The sequence below is a fragment of the Myxine glutinosa genome, chromosome 3 (assembly GCF_964187855.1).
Source record: "Myxine glutinosa chromosome 3, kmMyxGlut1.1, whole genome shotgun sequence".
Taxonomy (NCBI): domain Eukaryota; kingdom Metazoa; phylum Chordata; class Myxini; order Myxiniformes; family Myxinidae; genus Myxine; species Myxine glutinosa.
In genome coordinates this window covers 18,881,348-18,900,676 of record NC_136263.1, presented here as the reverse complement: position 1 = coordinate 18,900,676, position 19,329 = coordinate 18,881,348, and the positions used below count along the sequence as shown (strand labels likewise).

The following is a 19,329-nucleotide window of genomic DNA, read 5'->3' as shown; positions in this document are numbered from 1 at the left end:
GGCCTATTATACCTCGACTCAAAATCTGAACTACCATGAGACTTTGTATTTCCCATTGCGGGAGCTTGAATTGTTTCCACCCAAACCAACACCCCAAGTCCCCAGGTCACATGCCCTAACAGTCGAAAAGTGACAGACACTAATAGTCCCCAGGTCACATCCTTTAACAGTCCCCAGGTCACATCCCTTCACAGTCCCCAGGTCACATCCCTTAACAGTCCCCAGGTCACATCCCTTCACAGTCCCCAGGTCACATCCCTTAACAGTCCCCAGGTCACAGACCTGAACAGTCCCCAGGTCACAGACCTTAACAGTCCCCAGGTCACATCCCCATAACAGTCCCCAGGTCACATCCCTTAACAGTCCTCAGGACACAGATCCTAACAGTCCTCAGGACACAGATCCTAACAGTCCCCAGGTCACAGATCCTAACAGGCCCCAGGTCACAGATCCTAACAGTCCCCAGGTCACAGACTCTAACAGTGCACAGGTCACAGACTCTAACAGTCCACAGGTCACAGACCGTAACAGTCCACAGGTCACATCCCCCAACAGTCCCCAGGTCACAGACCCTAACAGTGCTCAGGTCACAGACCCTAAGAGTCCCCAGGTCACATCCCTTAACAATCTCCAGGTCACATCCCTTAACAGTCCTCAGGTCACAGACCATAACAGTCCACAGGTCACATCCCTCAACAGTCCCCAGGTCACAGACCCTGACAGTCCCCAGGTCACATCCCCCTAACAGTCTCCAGGTCACATCCCTTAACAATCTCCAGGTCACATCCCCCTAACAGTCTCCAGGTCACATCCCCCTAACAGTCTCCAGGTCACATCCCCCTAACAGTCTCCAGGTCACATCCCCCTAACAGTCTCCAGGTCACATCCCCCTAACAGTCTCCAGGTCACATCCCTTAACAGTCCCCAGGTCACAGACCTGAACAGTCCCCAGGTCACAGACCTTAACAGTCCCCAGGTCACAGACCTTAACAGTCCCCAGGTCACATCCCCATAACAGTCCCCAGGTCACATCCCTTAACAGTCCTCAGGACACAGATCCTAACAGTCCTCAGGACACAGATCCTAACAGTCCCCAGGTCACAGATCCTAACAGGCCCCAAGTCACAGATCCTAACAGTCCCCAGGTCACAGACTCTAACAGTCCACAGGTCACAGACTCTAACAGTCCACAGGTCACAGACCGTAACAGTCCACAGGTCACATCCCCCAACAGTCCCCAGGTCACAGACCCTAACAGTGCTCAGGTCACAGACCCTAAGAGTCCCCAGGTCACATCCCGCTAACAGTCTCCAGGTCACATCCCTTAACAATCTCCAGGTCACATCCCTTAACAGTCCTCAGGTCACAGACCATAACAGTCCACAGGTCACATCCCTCAACAGTCCCCAGGTCACAGACCCTGACAGTCCCCAGGTCACATCCCCCTAACAGTCTCCAGGTCACATCCCTTAACAATCTCCAGGTCACATCCCTTAACAGTCCTCAGGTCACATCCCCCTAACAGTCTCCAGGTCACATCCCCCTAACAGTCTCCAGGTCACATCCCCCTAACAGTCTCCAGGTCACATACCCCTAACAGTTTCCAGGTCACATCCCCCTAACAGTCTCCAGGTCACATCCCCTTAACAGTCTCCAGGTCACATCCCCCTAACAGTCTCCAGTTCACATCCCCCTAACACTCTCCAGGTCACATCCGCCTAACAGTCTCCAGGTGACATCCCCCTAACACTCTCCAGGTCACATCCCCCTAACAGTCTCCAGGTCACATCCCCCTAACAGTCTCCAGGTCACATTCCCCTAACAGTCTCCAGGTCACATCGCCCAAACAGTCTCCAGGTCACATCCCCCGAACAGTCTCCAGGTCACATCCTCATAACAGTCTCCAGGTCCCATGCCGCTAACAGTCTCCAGGTCACATCCCCCTAACAGTCTCCAGGTAACATCCCCCTAACAGTCTCCAGGTCACATCCCCCTAACAGTCTCCAGGTCAAATCCCCCTAACGGTCTCCAGGTCACATCCCCCTAACAGTTTCCAGGTCACATCCCCCTAACAGTCTCCAGGTCACATCCCCCTAACAGTCTCCAGGTCACATCCCCCTAACAGTCTCCAGGTCACATCGCCCAAACAGTCTCCAGGTCACATCCCCCGAACAGTCTCCAGGTCACATCCTCATAACAGTCTGAAGGTCCCATGCCGCTAACAGTTTCCAGGTCACATCCCGCTAACAGTCTCCAGGTCACATCCCCCTAACAGTCTCAAGGTGACATCCCACTAACAGTCTCCAGGTCAGATCCCCCTAACAGTCTCCAGGTCACATCCCCCTAACAGTCTCCAGGTCACATCCCCCTAACAGTTTCCAGGTCACATCCCCCTAACAGTCTCCAGGTTACATCCCCCTAACAGTCTCCAGGTCACATCCCCCTAACAGTCTCCAGGTCACATCCCCCTAACAGTTTCCAGGTCACATCCCCCTAACAGTCTCCAGGTTACATCCCCCTAACAGTCTCCAGGTCACATCCCCCTAACAGTCTCCAGGTCACATCCCCCTAACAGTCTCCAGGTCACATCCCCCTAACAGTCTCCAGGTTACATCCCCCTAACAGTCTCCAGGTCACATCCCCCTAACAGTCTCCAGGTCACATCCCCCTAACAGTCTCCAGGTTACATCCCCCTAACAGTCTCCAGGTCACATCCCCCTAACAGTCTCCAGGTCACATCTCCCTAACAGTCTCCAGGTCACATCCCCCTAACAGTCTCCAGGTCACATCCCCCTAACAGTCTCCAGGTCACATCGCCCAAACAGTCTCCAGGTCACATCCCCCGAACAGTCTCCAGGTCACATCCTCATAACAGTCTGAAGGTCCCATGCCGCTAACAGTTTCCAGGTCACATCCCGCTAACAGTCTCCAGGTCACATCCCCCTAACAGTCTCAAGGTGACATCCCACTAACAGTCTCCAGGTCAGATCCCCCTAACAGTCTCCAGGTCACATCCCCCTAACAGTCTCCAGGTCACATCCCCCTAACAGTTTCCAGGTCACATCCCCCTAACAGTCTCCAGGTTACATCCCCCTAACAGTCTCCAGGTCACATCCCCCTAACAGTCTCCAGGTCACATCCCCCTAACAGTTTCCAGGTCACATCCCCCTAACAGTCTCCAGGTTACATCCCCCTAACAGTCTCCAGGTCACATCCCCCTAACAGTCTCCAGGTCACATCCCCCTAACAGTCTCCAGGTCACATCCCCCTAACAGTCTCCAGGTTACATCCCCCTAACAGTCTCCAGGTCACATCCCCCTAACAGTCTCCAGGTCACATCCCCCTAACAGTCTCCAGGTTACATCCCCCTAACAGTCTCCAGGTCACATCCCCCTAACAGTCTCCAGGTCACATCTCCCTAACAGTCTCCAGGTCACATCCCCCTAACAGTCTCCAGGTCACATCCCCCTAACAGTCTCCAGGTCACATCCCCCTAACAGTCTCCAGGTCACATCCCCCTAACAGTTTCCAGGTCACATCCCCCTAACAGCTTCCACGATTCAATGAAAATCCACAACGAAAAAGGACATCCTTAAGTAGATTGGGGGCAACGACCTTTCAATTTGGGTGGCTTCAAGCAGATGCAGCATCAATTATTATAACGGAAGCGACAATGGTTGGTGCCTGGGGAGCTGCGGGTGGAATCGCTTATCTCAAGGGGCCTTTGTTCAAGGCTTTCGATGTGTGATGTGGACAGGGGGAGCGGGTTGTTGGGGATGGAAAATGGTTGGAGGGACTGTTGGCGGGGCTTGCACTGCCTCGTGTAGGCAAAGGCCGCACAGTTTTCAGGGTTTTATTTGTATGCATCTTCCTTCACCTTCACCCCAAACCCCCAATGAAGATTTTCTGCGAAGGTCTCACAATGAAGTCCATTGTTGGTCATGAGCCACTCTGTGACGTCATTATTATACAGACGAGGCTTGTTAATTTAAATAAAGATTCATTGCAATCACAATTTTGATCAGACATTCAGATCCAATCACACTCGACTCTGAGCTGTTCAACTTGGGTTTGAATCCCGACACAGCCGTAAATCGCCATCCTGGTGGTTTCACAGGTAGGGTGAATCATCAATGTGTGTGACGTACCTCTGATGGACGTTAAAGAGCGCCACGGTGTCCCTCACGAAGAGTCGGCGAGTTATCACCGGCACTCTGAACAAGTTACAAATTCCTGCCCGAACCAGCAGAGGGTGCTGCAGATCAGTGGCACAGCCGCGCCCTCAGTCGGTGGTGCTGCGCTGCTGCCTTGTGTTGCATGAGAAAGAAGAAGAAGATCAGTCGCAAGGATGGTGCAGTGTAATATATAATATCAAACGGTACATGTTGTTTTCCTTGTAAAATAAGGCGACATTTTTAATGTACACAAGGGAATCTGCAGGCAAACTTCACGGTACCAGGAGGGTGGTTTACAGTCACGGGGTGTGATTAATTGAGTGACGTCACTAATCAGTAATTCCTAATTGGTTTGGCCATCAAGATACTGTAATTTCCTTTTGGTTTTGAGTACCAGAGACGACATAATGATGCAAAACATGACGTCAGTTGTGTCTATTTTTGAATTGAAGGACGGTGTCTGCCCTTTTGTCTGTCATGTTTCAGATCTCCTCTCTCACCGCTTCGCGCATCGTCACCAAACTTCAGAAGCATCATTAACAATGTCTTACAATTTGAAATACGGAATCTAAATTGACTTACAACTTATTTCATTCCATTCGGTCCGGTCCAAAGTAAACTCTTCACCAAGTGTTTACCATGCTGGATGACGTCACAGAGTTATTGTGGGCGGTGCTTCGATCCCGATCGCCACAGGATTTTTGTAGCTGTTATCAATGTTGTTGTTGTCAATGTTGTTGTTGTTGTTGTAGCTGTTTTCAACGTTGTTGTTGTAGCTTTTGTCAATGTTGTTGTTGCTGTTGTCAATATTGTTGTTCTTGTTGTAGCTGTTGTCAATATTGTTGTTGTTGTAGCTGTGGTCAATATTGTTGTTGTTGTTGTTGTTGTAGCTGTTGTCAATGTTGTTGTTCTTGTTGTAGCTGTTGTCAATATTGTTGTTGTTGTAGCTGTTGTCAATATTGTTTTTGTTGTAGCTGTGGTCAATATTGTTGTTGTTGTGGCTGTTGTCAATATTATTATTGTTGTTGTTGTGAATATTGTTGTTGTTGTTGTTGTGGCCGTTGTCAATATTGTTGTTGTTGTTGTTGCTGTTGTGAATATTGTTGTTGTTGTAGCTGTTGTCAATATTGTTGTTGTTGTGGCTGTTGTCAATATTGTTGTTGTTGTTGTGAATATTGTTGTTGTTGTTGTAGCTGTTGTCAATATTGTTGTTGTTGTTGTTGTGAATATTGTTGTTGTTGTTGTTGTAGCTGTTGTGAATATTGTTGTTGTTGTAGCTGTTGTGAATATTGTTGTTGTTTTTGTTGTTGTTGTTAATATTATTGTTGTTGTAGTTGTCAATGTTGTTGTTGCCCCAGGGCCCTCCCGTCCTATCAAAACCCCATCCCATCCCATCATCCACCATCGATGGTGATATATCCACTCCAGTTGGTGATACATAAATAAACCAAATCTCATCCTACATTCGCGAACGTGCTCGACAATCCCAGGAGCTTATTGCACAAGTTGCCTTTCAATACTTGAAACATCACGATTGTCCAAAGCTGTTATATTAAAACTCAAGTTTAGGCATTGAACAACAATGACGTCATCACCCATATACCATCCTCAGAAGTGTTTCCCATGAACATCGGTGAGATTTTCCCGATTAGTGAACTACAAGATAGTATGCTGCATACTTGGATTGGAAATAATAAATAATCCCATCGGAAGCCTCCCATTGGCTCATGACATAGGTAAACCAGGTACAAACATCATATATACCAAACCTTATCAATGTCCATAATCATATACTAGGGCATGCCCGTACTATATATATATCTAAAATTATATCCCCCCCCTCTATTTACATGAAATGGTTTGGTCCATTCGCAAAGCCAAAGCGAACGGCTTGCGAGTACGGTGACAATCCCCCCCCTCTATTTACATGAAATGGTTTGGTCCAAAGCGAACGGCTTGCGAGTACGGTGACAATCCCCCCCCTCTATTTACATGAAATGGTTTGGTCCAAAGCGAACGGCTTGCGAGTACGGTGACAACCCCCCCCCCCCCTCTATTTACATGAAATGGTTTGGTCCAAAGCGAACGGCTTGCGGAGTTTGGTAAAGAAATCGCCATAGCTCGGTAACTACTTGTCCGATTAATATGAAACCTTGAAAAGGCACATCCTCGGGTCCCCAGCAATATACCTGGCAAGTTTCAAGTATATCGGACCCGTGGTTGTCGAGAAACAGCGGTCACAGACAAACATACAAACATACAAACATACAAACATACAAACATACAAACATACACACAGAGATTACTGGAATTATAGATAGATGTGCCAAATATGGTGAAATTGCCAAAATCAAGACTCTCTGCTCACCTTCACTCCTTCATTCCTCTTTTCTCCCGCCTCTGGAACAAACTCCCTCACTCTTTTCAATCCCACTCTTCCCTCCAGGTCTTTAAAACAGCTGTTCACCACCATCTCTTATCTTCCCCCATCCAAAACCTTGATCTTTTCTGCCCCCATTAAGTCACCCCAGATACACTTTTTTGAAATTCCGATTTCTTTCCTGGATGTCCTTGCAGTGTCCATGTGTTTTTTTTTTAACCTCTCCCATCCCCCTACCCCCTTCCCACGCCTCCTCCCCCCCCAAGCCCTCTCCCTCCCACAGATCTCCCGATGTCCCTGCTCTCAGATGTTGTGTTTGTGTGCTTCCCCCTCTCTCCCCATCTTGTCTACCGCTCCCCTTAATATATGTTTTATGTGTCCGGTTTTTTGGTTTTTTTTTGTGATTCATGTTAGCTCTTACACGAGCCTCGATCTTGTATACCAAAAAAAAAAAGTGTTGGTTCATTGTCTACTGAAGTCCTGGCAATTCATGTACCGTGCACTGATGTGTACTCATGTGATTTTGTCCTGCACGTGATTTGTGTACAATGAAGCTCCTGCGTGTCCCTGAGAAGGAAGGTGGAGGCCATTTTGTTCCGGCGTGCCACTACAACATCCTTAAAGCCCGATATCAAAAGAATCCTCTAATGTAGGTCACAGCGACCTTCCCGAGCGTCACAAACGAGTCCCAGGTACAAAAGGATCAAAACTCTTGAACAAGAACACGACGGCATTCCGCAACTTGTTCACAACCGCCAACTCTCGGGCGAAGTCCGCCATTAGACCATCAGGGGGGGGCCAGCATGACTCACAGCTGATTGCAGCAAGAAAACGGGCTCACATGATCAAGCCGAGGGAGGATGCTTTCCGATTGCTAAAAGAGTCAAATACACGGGGTATTACCCCTCCGGTCCGCGCGAACACACATCTCACCGCCGAATGATGTATTTGCAATTCCGAGCTCATCCGAATACTTAATACCTTCCTCTGGGCCGCAATCTCCCTTTCCTCCTTTTCACATTGCTGTCATAATTATATACGGATGTCAGCCATTTCTGCTTTATTTTCTGCTTCTCCCCGAGTAACCTTCTCGCTTACATCATGCCCATGTCATTGTTTATTCATCTAGTCCGCCATTTACATCGTCTCCAGTGAGCACATCACAGTGGGATTGCGCTCCGTAATTCACCTGCTCTCTCCGTGGTGTCCTCTGTCTCTCCTTTACCATAAACCAGTTAGCTTACACTCCGCTTACCATACTATCCCTTTGCAACGAACACAGATCAAAGTCTGCGTCGAATACGTTTTGAAGAATACCTTTGCTAATTCTACCTGTACGTCCAGGGTGATCTACATGCTCTTGGGACGAGATACTCGTGATAATCCATTGAATATCAATGTTCTTTTCCTCCTTTACTTCGATATGTAAATACTGTATGAGTAATGAGGAAGAGAATATATAAATGTATTATTTATTTTTGTATATACACACCTCTTTGTCCTCTTTGTCCTCGACAATTGTGGCTTCTTGAGAGTATCTCGCTCGTAGGCCCTTGCGATCGCTCTATGTATAATGTCTCTGTACTCGTCCCACTGTTTCCCTCTTCACTTCTCCATCCCCACCCTTACCACTCCTCCACCCCCAGGCGCACACCCTACTCACTCAAACCCACAGTGAAGTGAAGTCGATAAACTCGTAGATTGGGTTAACGCGGTGTTTACGTAGCACGGACACGGCGGGCCAAATGACCTTCTGGTGCGTCAAAGTTTCTCGTGCATTCTCGTACATATAATGCTCACAAATCGTGCTGCGGTGAGCTTCTTGCTACGTACGAGTCCATTTTCAAGTGCAGACATTTTTATGACGTCATGAAGAGCATCGTGGATTCGCTTTAAGTGTTGGACAACGCACCAGGCCAGAATCCTTTGGGAATATGAATCTCCATTTCTTTTTAATATGACCCCACTGCAAAGCCGCAATAAGCCGGCGAAGCCAAAGCCTCTATTGAACCTTTTCGCATACTTCCGCATCCGCAAGATGGCGGCCTCCATGCAGCGATTTGGTGCGTCAAAGCTTCGAAATTCTCAAAGGATCCAGAAAAATCTGGCTTTTCAACATAATACGCGTTCATTCACAACACCGGCTTCGTCGGCTACTAGTACCGACTGCAAAGCTGCAATGAGCCGGCGAAGCCAAAGCCTCTTGCCACTATTTTACCCATCACTATGGCATCAGTAGGTTAGGTAATTGGTAGTAGGTAGGTGTAGACTGTAGTAGGTATCGTACCTGGTAAGACTTGGTAAAAGAGAAGAGCAGACAGTCCTCCCCAATACCTACATACAATAAATGTCACAAGAAGCTTAAGGAAGTAACTATACGATGTGCTAGCTTAAGGCCTATTTTAAGAAATTTTACCTGGGCTTTACATACGTTTTCACAGTATGTGTGTCGTCTTCTAACTTCAGTCACTGTCAGGGCTGGTTCTCTCTGGGCACTGCGGCTTCCTCCACCAGAAGAAGTTAGCTTGCAGTGATTAATTCGGTGAATTCCGTCTCAACTCCGAATATTTCCGGCCGTGAAAAACTATCCGTATTTCTAAACTAAATATGTAAACCGCTTATACCGTATTTCTGGCCTTGAAAAACTATCCCCGACGGCCTCGAGATTTCTAAAAAATAATTCTTCGTCAATTTTAGAATATTTGACGCCGTTTTCACCCTCCGAAACGCATAATAAGCTTTTTAAAAATATTTTTCCAAATGCTCGAATCTCATTGGTTCTGGTGTTTGGTGACGATTTTCGTTGAAGATAACGAGGTTGGTCTTAACGTATTTTAATTACAAATTAGAGGTTCATTAGATTGTGAATCAAAGAAAGACGGGTGAAACAAACTCCTATTTAACTTTTTCGCAATTGTTTTATGCAAACTTCCGCATCCGGTCGATGGCGGCCTCCAGTGCGTGATTTGGTTTTAGAAATATTTTGTCAAATGCTCGACTCTCATTGGGTCCGGTGTTTGGTGACGCGTTTCGTTGAAGATAAACAGGCCCGTGCGACCCGAGGTTGGTCTTAAAGTATTTTAATAATAAATTAGAGGTGCATAAGATTGTGAATCAAACAAAGACGGGTGAAAGAAACTCCTATTGAACGTTTTCAATTTGTTATGCATACTTCCGCATCCGCAAGATGGCGGCCTCCAATGCGCTTCGGAATTCTCAAGCCAAGGCATAATCAGGTTTTCGACATAAGACGTACGCGTTTATTGACAACACCGGCTTCGCCGGCTATTAGCTTTCTCCATTCCTACCGCCATTGAGCAGATGATTCAGAACCTCCAGGTATATTTATTACTTGCAAAATCGAAGATATTGGTCGGTTGTGTTTGTGGTTCTGTCTGTCTGTTTGTTTGTCTGTCTGTTTGTCTATCACCGGCCTACAGGTCACAATTTTCAACCGATCTTCACGAAACTTCACCAAATGGTAGAGTTGGTCAAAAGCAAGAAGCCTGTTGTTTTTGGGGTCAATAGGTCAACATAGGCCAAAGGTCACCAACTTTGGTAAATTTCTAGAATCCTCAATTTTCATCCAATTGACTTGACATTTGAAGACGACTTGCATATCTAGTCACTGAATTCAACCACCAAGTATTTTTGAGATCAACATAGGCCAAATGGTCAACATAGGCCAAATTTCTAAAATCCTCAATTTTCATCCAATTGAATTGAAATTTGAAGAGGACTTGCATAATTGGTCACTGAATTCAACCACCAAGTATTCTTGAGGTCAACATAGGCCAAAAGGTCAACATAGGCCAAATTTATAAAATCCTCAATTTTCATCCGATTGACTTGAAATTTGAAGAGGACTTGCATATCTGGTCACTGGATTCAACCACCAAGTATATTTGAGGTCAACATAGGCCAAAAGGTCAACATAGGCCAAATTTCTAAAATCCTCAATTTTCATCCGATTGACTTGAGATTTGAAGAGGACTTGCATAATTGGTCACTGAATTCAACCACCAAGTATTTTTGAGGTCAACATCGGCCATATTTCTAAAATCCTCAATTTTCATAGAATTGACTTGAAAATTGAACAGCATTTGCACATTGAGTCACTAAATAGGGAAACAAACTATTTTTGAGGTCAAAAGGGCAAAGGTCAACTCCAGGTCAACCTTCCAAAATTATCATTTTTCATCTGAAAAATCGTCACTTTTCTTCCTGTTGACCCGAGCTTTGATCAAGATTATCAATTTTAATCTTGATGAAATGGACCATTTGCTGTATCAATGGAATTTTTTTTCTTGGGGGTCGGGGGCGGATTTTGCAAGTATCGTGCTCTGCATGACGTCTTCTTGTTGTTTTATTTTCAAAATTGGACAAGGCTTGCCTGATCGAGAATGGAGGAGGCCAGACCAGAACAAAGACAGCAGATAAAAACAAGAACAATGGAGATGTTTGCAGCACATTCTATGCTAAATGTAGTCGATCCAAAATGGACAAAGGCTTTCTTTAAAGCCTAAAATAAGAAGTTAAGGAAAAATTATTTGTTATGCTAAGACTGAGGCCAAAAGCTGTATATGTGAAACGTGAACCCCTTCACTGTTGCGAGACCCGGAAGTACGTGTCACATGGATATTTGCACCACCGCCCATGGAATTCTGGGTAAAGTGCACCCACCATGATAATCCTGAGGTCTCAGCAAAGCTTCCACATGAAAAACTCAGCTTAAAATTTGTTGAAACGTAAAGGGGGATCCGTCATCATAATTGGGTAAGTGATGGACGCCATACTGGGTACTCATGGAATTCTGGGTAAAGTGCACCCACCATGATAATCCTGAGGTCTCAGCAAAGCTTCTACATGAAAAACTCAGCTTGAAATTTGTTGAAACGTAAAGGGGGATCCGGGGGATCCGTCATCATAATTGGGTAGGTGATGGACGCCATACTAGGTACCCGTGCTCCTGATACGTGGTCGAGGAACAAACTCAAAGAGATTATTCGGAGCGTGTTCCTCGGCTATAATGGTGATGGGATTCAGTGGTCCTCGGTGGAGCCCAAAGACCTCTTCAAGTGATCTAAAAATCGAGGGTGGGACGAACTCGTTTTCCAGATGAAAGCGGTCGGTATAGTAAATGCCATTATCAAGAGCAAGTCCACAGATCACCTTTTACTTTTACCACAAGTGTCCCGTCACTACATTAGACCAACCAGCCTCGGTCATCGGTCTACAGGTGATAGCATGCAGTGTATTTCCGGCTAGAGAAAGGTAGAGACACCCCGGGTGCCGCAGCTCTTGTCATCGCTCAGGGGCACCCTGAGGTCTCGAGCAAGGGCAGCGCTGAGTTTTCCCAGTATGTGATTGAGTGCCTCGCAATAATAGGGTGGGGGCATAGGGTTTGCACGGCGCGTGCCGTTAGTGGAGTCTTCGCTGCGGTGTAGGGTTGGGGGTGTGGGAGGGGATTGCTCAGCGCGAGCGTTGCACGTGGCAACGGGCCGCAGGAAATTGACGTGTGCACCAGTGGGGGGTGGGTGGAGGGTGGTGGAGTGAAGGGAATGGGGATTGGGGGGGGGGCTAGCATGATATATTCCATGCTGCGCGACAGGGAGACATCCACCTATGGCAGCATAGAAGAGATGGGAAAAGGTGTCTGAATTAATGAATGAATGTACAATCAAAGGTATTGTCCTGGTCTATTCATTGATCCACAAAGACACTGCTCGGTCGCTTTTATTAACGTCACGTGTCTTTAAAATACCAATGGGATTTGAGATTTATTCTGTGCGACCAATAAATCCCCATAGCCCCCCACCCAACTTCCCCCCAATATGCTCATTATACCTTACCTGCTCTTTATGGGCACGATCACCCCACGCAAAGGGTGAATGTATTTATGGGAACTTTTTTTTTTTTTTTAATATCACAAATGAATTATGTCATCATGATATAACAAAATATATAATTACATTATATAAATAGAAAGATCAATCAGAGATTGCAGACCCTCACCAGGACTTGTTCTGTTTCGCAAATAAATGGAAGGATGTACTAAATTAAAGATCCTGGTGGTCGAGTTGTAACGGCGTAAAGGTCAAAGGTCTGAAAAAGTTTAAATGTCTTAAGAGGTCAAAATGGGTCAAAAGGGTCGAAAATGGTCTAAAGTGTCGAAAGCGTCTTAAAATGTCGAAGGAGTCTACATTGTTGTTGTTCTTTTGTATGCAGTCTGTGGCTGCTGGTTGCATCATTTTCTGGAAGCGCGGCTGTGCCGCTCATGCAGTGCCCCCCATTAACAGTCAGCTGGTGCTCATTGTGCCGACCTCGCGGAAGGATGACGGGACGAGTCAACACACATGGTGTTATTTTAATGGCATGACAGTGGCTCAAACTGAAGACCCTACATGGTATTAAAACGTCTGAAAGGTGTGAAGATCTAAAGGTCTATAAGGGTCTAAAGGGTAGAAATATGTCTAAAGCTCATAGGGGTTCGGAAGGGTCTAAGAGGATCTAAAGGGTCGTATGGCGCTTTTCCATTGCACAGTACGGTTCGGTACGGTTCGGTTCGGTACGGTTCGGTACGGTTCGGTACGGTTCGGTACGGTTCGGTACGGTTCGGTACGGTACGGTAATCCCTGTGTCGTTTTCCATCGCACAACAGAACCGTGAAAATAGGAGGATTTATCTGAAGTGACGAAAAAACCCGCTACCACTGTGGTGACGTCATTTCTCATGCGACACTAAAGTGTAAAGAGCTCCGCCACTATGGAGGAACTTGAAGCTGTGTTTTACTTCTTTGTCGGGTTTTGGTTTTATCTGAACATGAGTTTTTTTAACGAAATGCAAAAAGAGAGAGGACGTGTTTGAGAAGGAAGTGGTTGGGAAGGAGCTGAAAGACGCCAGAAGCACTGATATGATGAGGGCTTGCACCTGAGCAGCACACCAAACTGAACTCTCCTCCAGGTTTTCCACGTATTATTTCTGATTCTTATCACTTATGCTTTCGCTGTCTTCTCTCCGGAATCGTGGTATTACAAAATGGTGGTTGGATCTGAACATAGCGTGACGGTTCTGTGACTATTGTGATTGACCAATCAACGGTCTGGAGTATTGCTAGCTCCACCCATAGGTCCGGGTTCGGCTCGCTTGGTATCTATCCATAGCAGGAACCAAATTTAGCACGGGTACTTAGGTACGGCACGGTTCGCTTGGCAATGGAAAACGCAAACACGGATTTTGGTTACAGTACGGTACGGTACCGCGGTGGAAAAGCGCCATTGGAGGCCTAACGACTCTAAAGGGTGTAACGGGGATTTTTGAGCCCAACGGGGTCTATGGGGCCTACAGGGTCTTAAGGTAAAAGAAGGTCTTAGGAGTCTTTGGGATCTTAGGGGTCTTGAGCGTCATAAGAGTCAAAATGGTCTTGGGGGTCTTGACGGTTTTAGGGGTCTTAAATGGCCTGAGGGGTCTAATGGGTCTTCAAAGGTGTTCAGATCCTAAAAGCTCTAAAGGGTCTTAGAGGTCTCAAAGTGTCTAAGGGTTCTAAACGGTCTGAAGGGACTTCCAGATCTTAGGGATTTCAGGGGTCTTAAAGGTCTTTGGGGGCTTAACGTGTCTGAGAGTTATAAAGGGTCTAAGGGTGTTAGGAGACTCAATATTAAACAACAATGTGTACATTTACATTATATAACAATGTGTATAATTGCATGTGCATCCCATATTATCATTATATAACAATGTGTATAATTACATGATATAACGAAGTATATCCCATATTATTATTATTTTATAAAAATTTGTATAATTACATAATGTACCAAAGAGTATAATTACATGTATACAAGATCGATTTTTTTTGTATACAAGATCGAGGCTCGTGTAAGAGCTAACATTAATGACAAAAAAAAAAAAACAGACACATAAGACATAATAAAGGGAGCGGGAGACAAGATGGGGAGAGAGGGGGAAGTACAAAAGTACAACATTTGAGAGCAGGGAGGCGTAGGAAGGGAGTGGGTGGGGGGGTGGGGGGGGGGGGTTGGGAGAGGTAAAAAAACAAAAAACACATGGACACTGCTAGGACTTCCAGGAAAGAAGTCGGTATTTCAGAAAAGTGGATCTGGGGTGAATTACCGGGGGTAGAAAAGATCAAGGCTTTGGATGGGGGGGTGGGGGGGGGGGGGGATGAAAAGAGATGGTGATGAGCAGCTGTTTTAAAGACCTGGAGGGACAAGTGGGATTGAAGAGAGTGATGGAGTTTGTTCCAGAGGCGGGACAAAAGCGGATTTAAAAGAGTGAAGGTGAGCAGAGAGTCTTGATTTTGGCAGTTTCACCAGAAGAGGGTTGCTGGCAGATCTTGTGCGACTTGGAGGAGTATTTGGGGGACAGAGCACAGACAGCGCTGGGGGGGGGGGGGGCTGGGCCAAAGAGGAGTCGGTAGAAGACAGAAAGACCACCAAACCTGCCTGTGGTGAGTGAGTGAAAGGCCCTCACAATCAGCTTCATCATGGGAGATTCCAATGATTCTGAAAGCTTTGGTTTCAACAGCGTGAAGCCGAGCTGGGTGTGAGGCAGGAGCATCAGCCCAGAGGGGAGAGCAGTATTCCATTGAGCTGCGGATGAACGCATTGTATGTGGTGAGGAGCTCAGGTGTGCCAAGGAAGGACTTCGCATGACGGAGGATGCCCAGTCGGCGACTGGCTTTGGAGGCCAGCTTGGAAATGTGGTTTTCCCAGGAAAGATCATCGCAGATTGTGAGACCCAAAAGCTTGAGCGACAGAACCTCTTGCAGAGGATTGTTGAGAAAGTAAATGGAAGGGTTGTCCAGTCGGTCTTTTCGGAGAGACGTAGTAAGAGTGTGAGATTTGTCAGGATTGAATGACATGTTCCACTTGTTTGACCAGTTTTTGATTTTATCCAGGTCTGTAGAGAGTGAAGAGGCTGCAGACTGCTGATCTGAGGTATGAGGTATGGAGCAGCAGAGAGTGGAGTCATCAGCAAAGAGATAGAGAGGATTTTCCAGAGAGTCGGAGAGATCATTAATGAAGACCAGAAAAAGCACAGGACCAAGAACATTGTCTTGGGGAACTCCAGCCTGAACAGGAAGGGGATATTAGAGAATTCCATTCAGGGCCACACATTGACTACGACCAGAGAGGAAGTCCACAAGCCATGTGTGGAAATTTCCATGGATACCATCGGAGGAGAGTTTGGTGACCAGAGCGGGGTGCCAGACTGTGTCGAAGGCACGTGATATGTCAAGGGAGACAGCTCTGATTTCCTGTTTGGCATTGAGGACCTCCATTCATCCATTGTTGAGACAGCAGAAGCAGCATGTCCAGAGTAGAATGACCTGGTCTGAATCCAAATAGATGATCAGAGATCAAGCCATTGGAGAAGAGGAAGGATTTGATATCCAAAACAATGATGGATTCCATGACTTTGCTGATAACTGGGAGCAGGCTGATTGGTCTGTAGTTGCAAGGATATGTTTTTGCACCTTTTTGTGTAAAGCGGTGATGTTGGCTGATTACCAAGCTGATGCCAGATGACCTTGATCAAAAGAGAGGGTGAAGAGAACAGAGAGAGGGTGAGATAGAGCGGCAGAGTAGGATTTTAGGACCCGTGGGCTGATGCCATCTGGTCCAGTTGCAGAATCAGAGTCGAGGATTGACAGAAACTTATACACCTTGGCAGGAGAGAAGGACACAGAGTCCAGGAGCAGCTGGGTACGACTGGGTACGGTGGGTACAGAGAGGGATGGGTTTGGGACACAGGATTTAGAGGCAAACACAGAGTTGAGGCATTCAGCTTTTTCACGTGCAGAGTCAGCTGTGGAGAACAAACCAACACCAGAAACAGATTTGACAAGACGCCAACAGGATTTGGAGGAAGGAGACAGGTTTGAGAGTTCAGTCTTGAGAGTAGAGAGATATTGTTACCTGGCTCACCTGAGGGTAGACACACACTTGTTCCGGGCTTTGTGAAAGGAAATGAGATTGCCTTCCGTTGGATTTGCCTTCCAGGAGGCGAAGGTAAGTTGTTTCATGGCAACTGCCTCACCACAAGATTCTGTGTATGAAGAATGGCAGGAAGGGTATGACAACTGAAGACGAGACGGGATAAATCTGTGCATGAGAGAGAGCAATTTACTTTGGAAGAATCCCCAGGAAGAGTTGATTTCAGAGGCAGTGGAGATGGGAGACCAGTCCAGGTGATTGATGCCTGCCTGAAGACCGTGCCAGTCGGCCTGAGTGAAATGCCAGACTCGTCGATGCTGAGGAGGCTCTCCGAGAATGGCCAGAGAGATATCCACTTTAACAAGCATATGGTCAGATGAACCGATTGGATCAGAAGATGAGCAGCAGACATTTGCAGGGAAGTTTGTCATAACAAAGTCGAGAAGAGAAGTTGCTCCGTTGATTAAGATCCGGGTTGGGAAGTTGACAGATTGTGTCAGTCCCAGTGAGTCGCAGAAGTCCTTTGCTGAGGTGCCATGGCTGGTGAGAGAGGTACCCACACCTAGCCAGCTGACATGATGACAGTTGAAATGATCACATCATTTATAATATGTTTATGCTATATTATAATTTTATAACAATGTTTTTCACGACATTATGTAACAAAGAGTACAATTACATGTGTGACCTATATTATAATTATATAGCAATGTTTTAAACTACATTATCTAACAAAGATTATACTAACATGTGTATCCTGTATTATACTTACATAACAATGTTTTTAAATACATTATGCAACAGAGAGTATAATTACATGTGTGTCCTATAACATAATTAAATAACAATGTTTTAAACTACATTATCTAACAAAGAGTATAATTACATGTATATCCTATGTTATGCTTATATAAAAATGTGTATAATTTTGTTTATAACAAAATGTATCCTTTATTATCATTATATAACAATGTGTATAATTGCATTATATAACAATGTTTTTCATTACATTATGTAACAAAGCATATAATTACATTAAATAGCAATGTTTTTAATTACATTATGTAACAAAGTGTACAATTGCATTATATAACCATGTTTTTAATTACATTATGTAACAAAGTGTATAATTAAATTAAATAACAATGTTTTTAATTACATTATGTAACAAAGTGTATAATTAAATTAAATAACAATGTTTTTAATTATATTATGTAACAAAGTGTATAATTTTATTATATAACTATGTTTTTAAAAACATTATGTAATAAAGTGTGTAATTAAATTAAATAACAATGTTTTTTAAAACATGATGTAACAAAGTGTATAATTACATTAAATAACAATGTTTTAAAAAACATTATGTAACAAAGTGTATAATTACATTAAATAACAATGTTTTTAATTACACTATGTAACAAAGTGTATAATTACATTAAATAACAATGTTTTTAATTACATTATGTAACAAAGTGCATAATTACATTAAATAACAATGTTTTTAATTACATTATGTAACAAAGTGTATAATTACATTAAATGACAATGTTTTTAAAAACATTATGTAACAAAGTGTATAATTACATTAAATAACAATGTTTTTAATTACACTATGTAACAAAGTGTATAATTACATTAAATAACAATGTTTTTAATTACATTATGTAACAAAGTGCATAATTACATTAAATAACAATGTTTTTAATTACATTATGTAACAAAGTGTATAATTACATTAAATGACAATGTTTTTAAAAACATTATGTAACAAAGTGTATAATTACATTAAATAACAATGTTTTTCATTACATTATGTAACAAAGTGTATAATTACATTAAATAACAATGTTTTTAATTACATTATGTAACAAAGTGCATAATTACATTAAATAACAATGTTTTTAATTACATTATGTAACAAAGTGCATAATTACATTATATAACAATGTTTTATAATTACATTATGAAACAAAGTGCATAAGTACATTAAATAACAATGTTTTTAATTACATTATGCAACAAAGTGCATAAGTACATTAAATAACAATGTTTTTAATTACATTATGTAACAAAGTGTATAATTACATTATATAACAATGTTTTTAATTACATTATGTAACAAAGTGTATACTTATATCATATAACAATGTTTTTAATTATATTATGCAACAAAGTATATACTTATATCATATAACAATGTTTTTAATTATATTATGCAACAAAGTGTATAATTACATTATATAACAATGTTTTTAATTATATTATGCAACAAAGTGTATAATTACATTATATAACAATGTTTATAATTCCATTAAATAACAATGTTTGTAATTACATTATTTAACAACGTGTATAATTCCATTATATAACATTGTTTTTAATTGCATTATTTAACAAAGTGTATAATTGCATTACATAACAATGTTTTTAATTAAATTAGGTAACAAAGTGTATAATTACATTAAATAACAATGTTTTTAATTACATTATGTAACAAAGTGTATACTTATATTATATAACAATGTTTTTAATTACACTATGTAGCAAAGTGTATAATTAGATTAAATAACAATGTTTTTAATTACATTATGTAACAAAGTGTATAATTACATTACATAACAATGTTTTTAATTACATTATGTAACAAAGTGTATAATTACATTACATAACAATGTTTTTAATTGCATTATTTAACAAAGTGTATAATTACATTATATAACAATGTTTTTAATTAAATTAGGTAACAAAGTGTATAATTACATTAAATAACAATGTTTTTAATTACATTATGTAACAAAGTGTATACTTATATGTT

General features: G+C 43.3%; 1 long non-coding RNA gene across 1 annotated transcript in view; it reads right to left on the bottom strand.

The window, feature by feature from the left end:
• The window catches only part of LOC137423793 (uncharacterized), a 50,830-nt gene extending 42,730 nt beyond the window's left edge, over positions 1 to 8,100 (bottom strand). Inside the window, exons 1-2 of the long non-coding RNA XR_010983787.2 lie at positions 8,048 to 8,100; positions 4,149 to 4,307 (exon numbers count right to left, since the gene is read on the bottom strand). This is a non-coding gene — a long non-coding RNA (uncharacterized LOC137423793). The remainder of the gene's footprint in view (positions 1 to 4,148; positions 4,308 to 8,047) is intronic.
• Between the last annotated feature and the right edge of the window lie 11,229 nt (positions 8,101 to 19,329).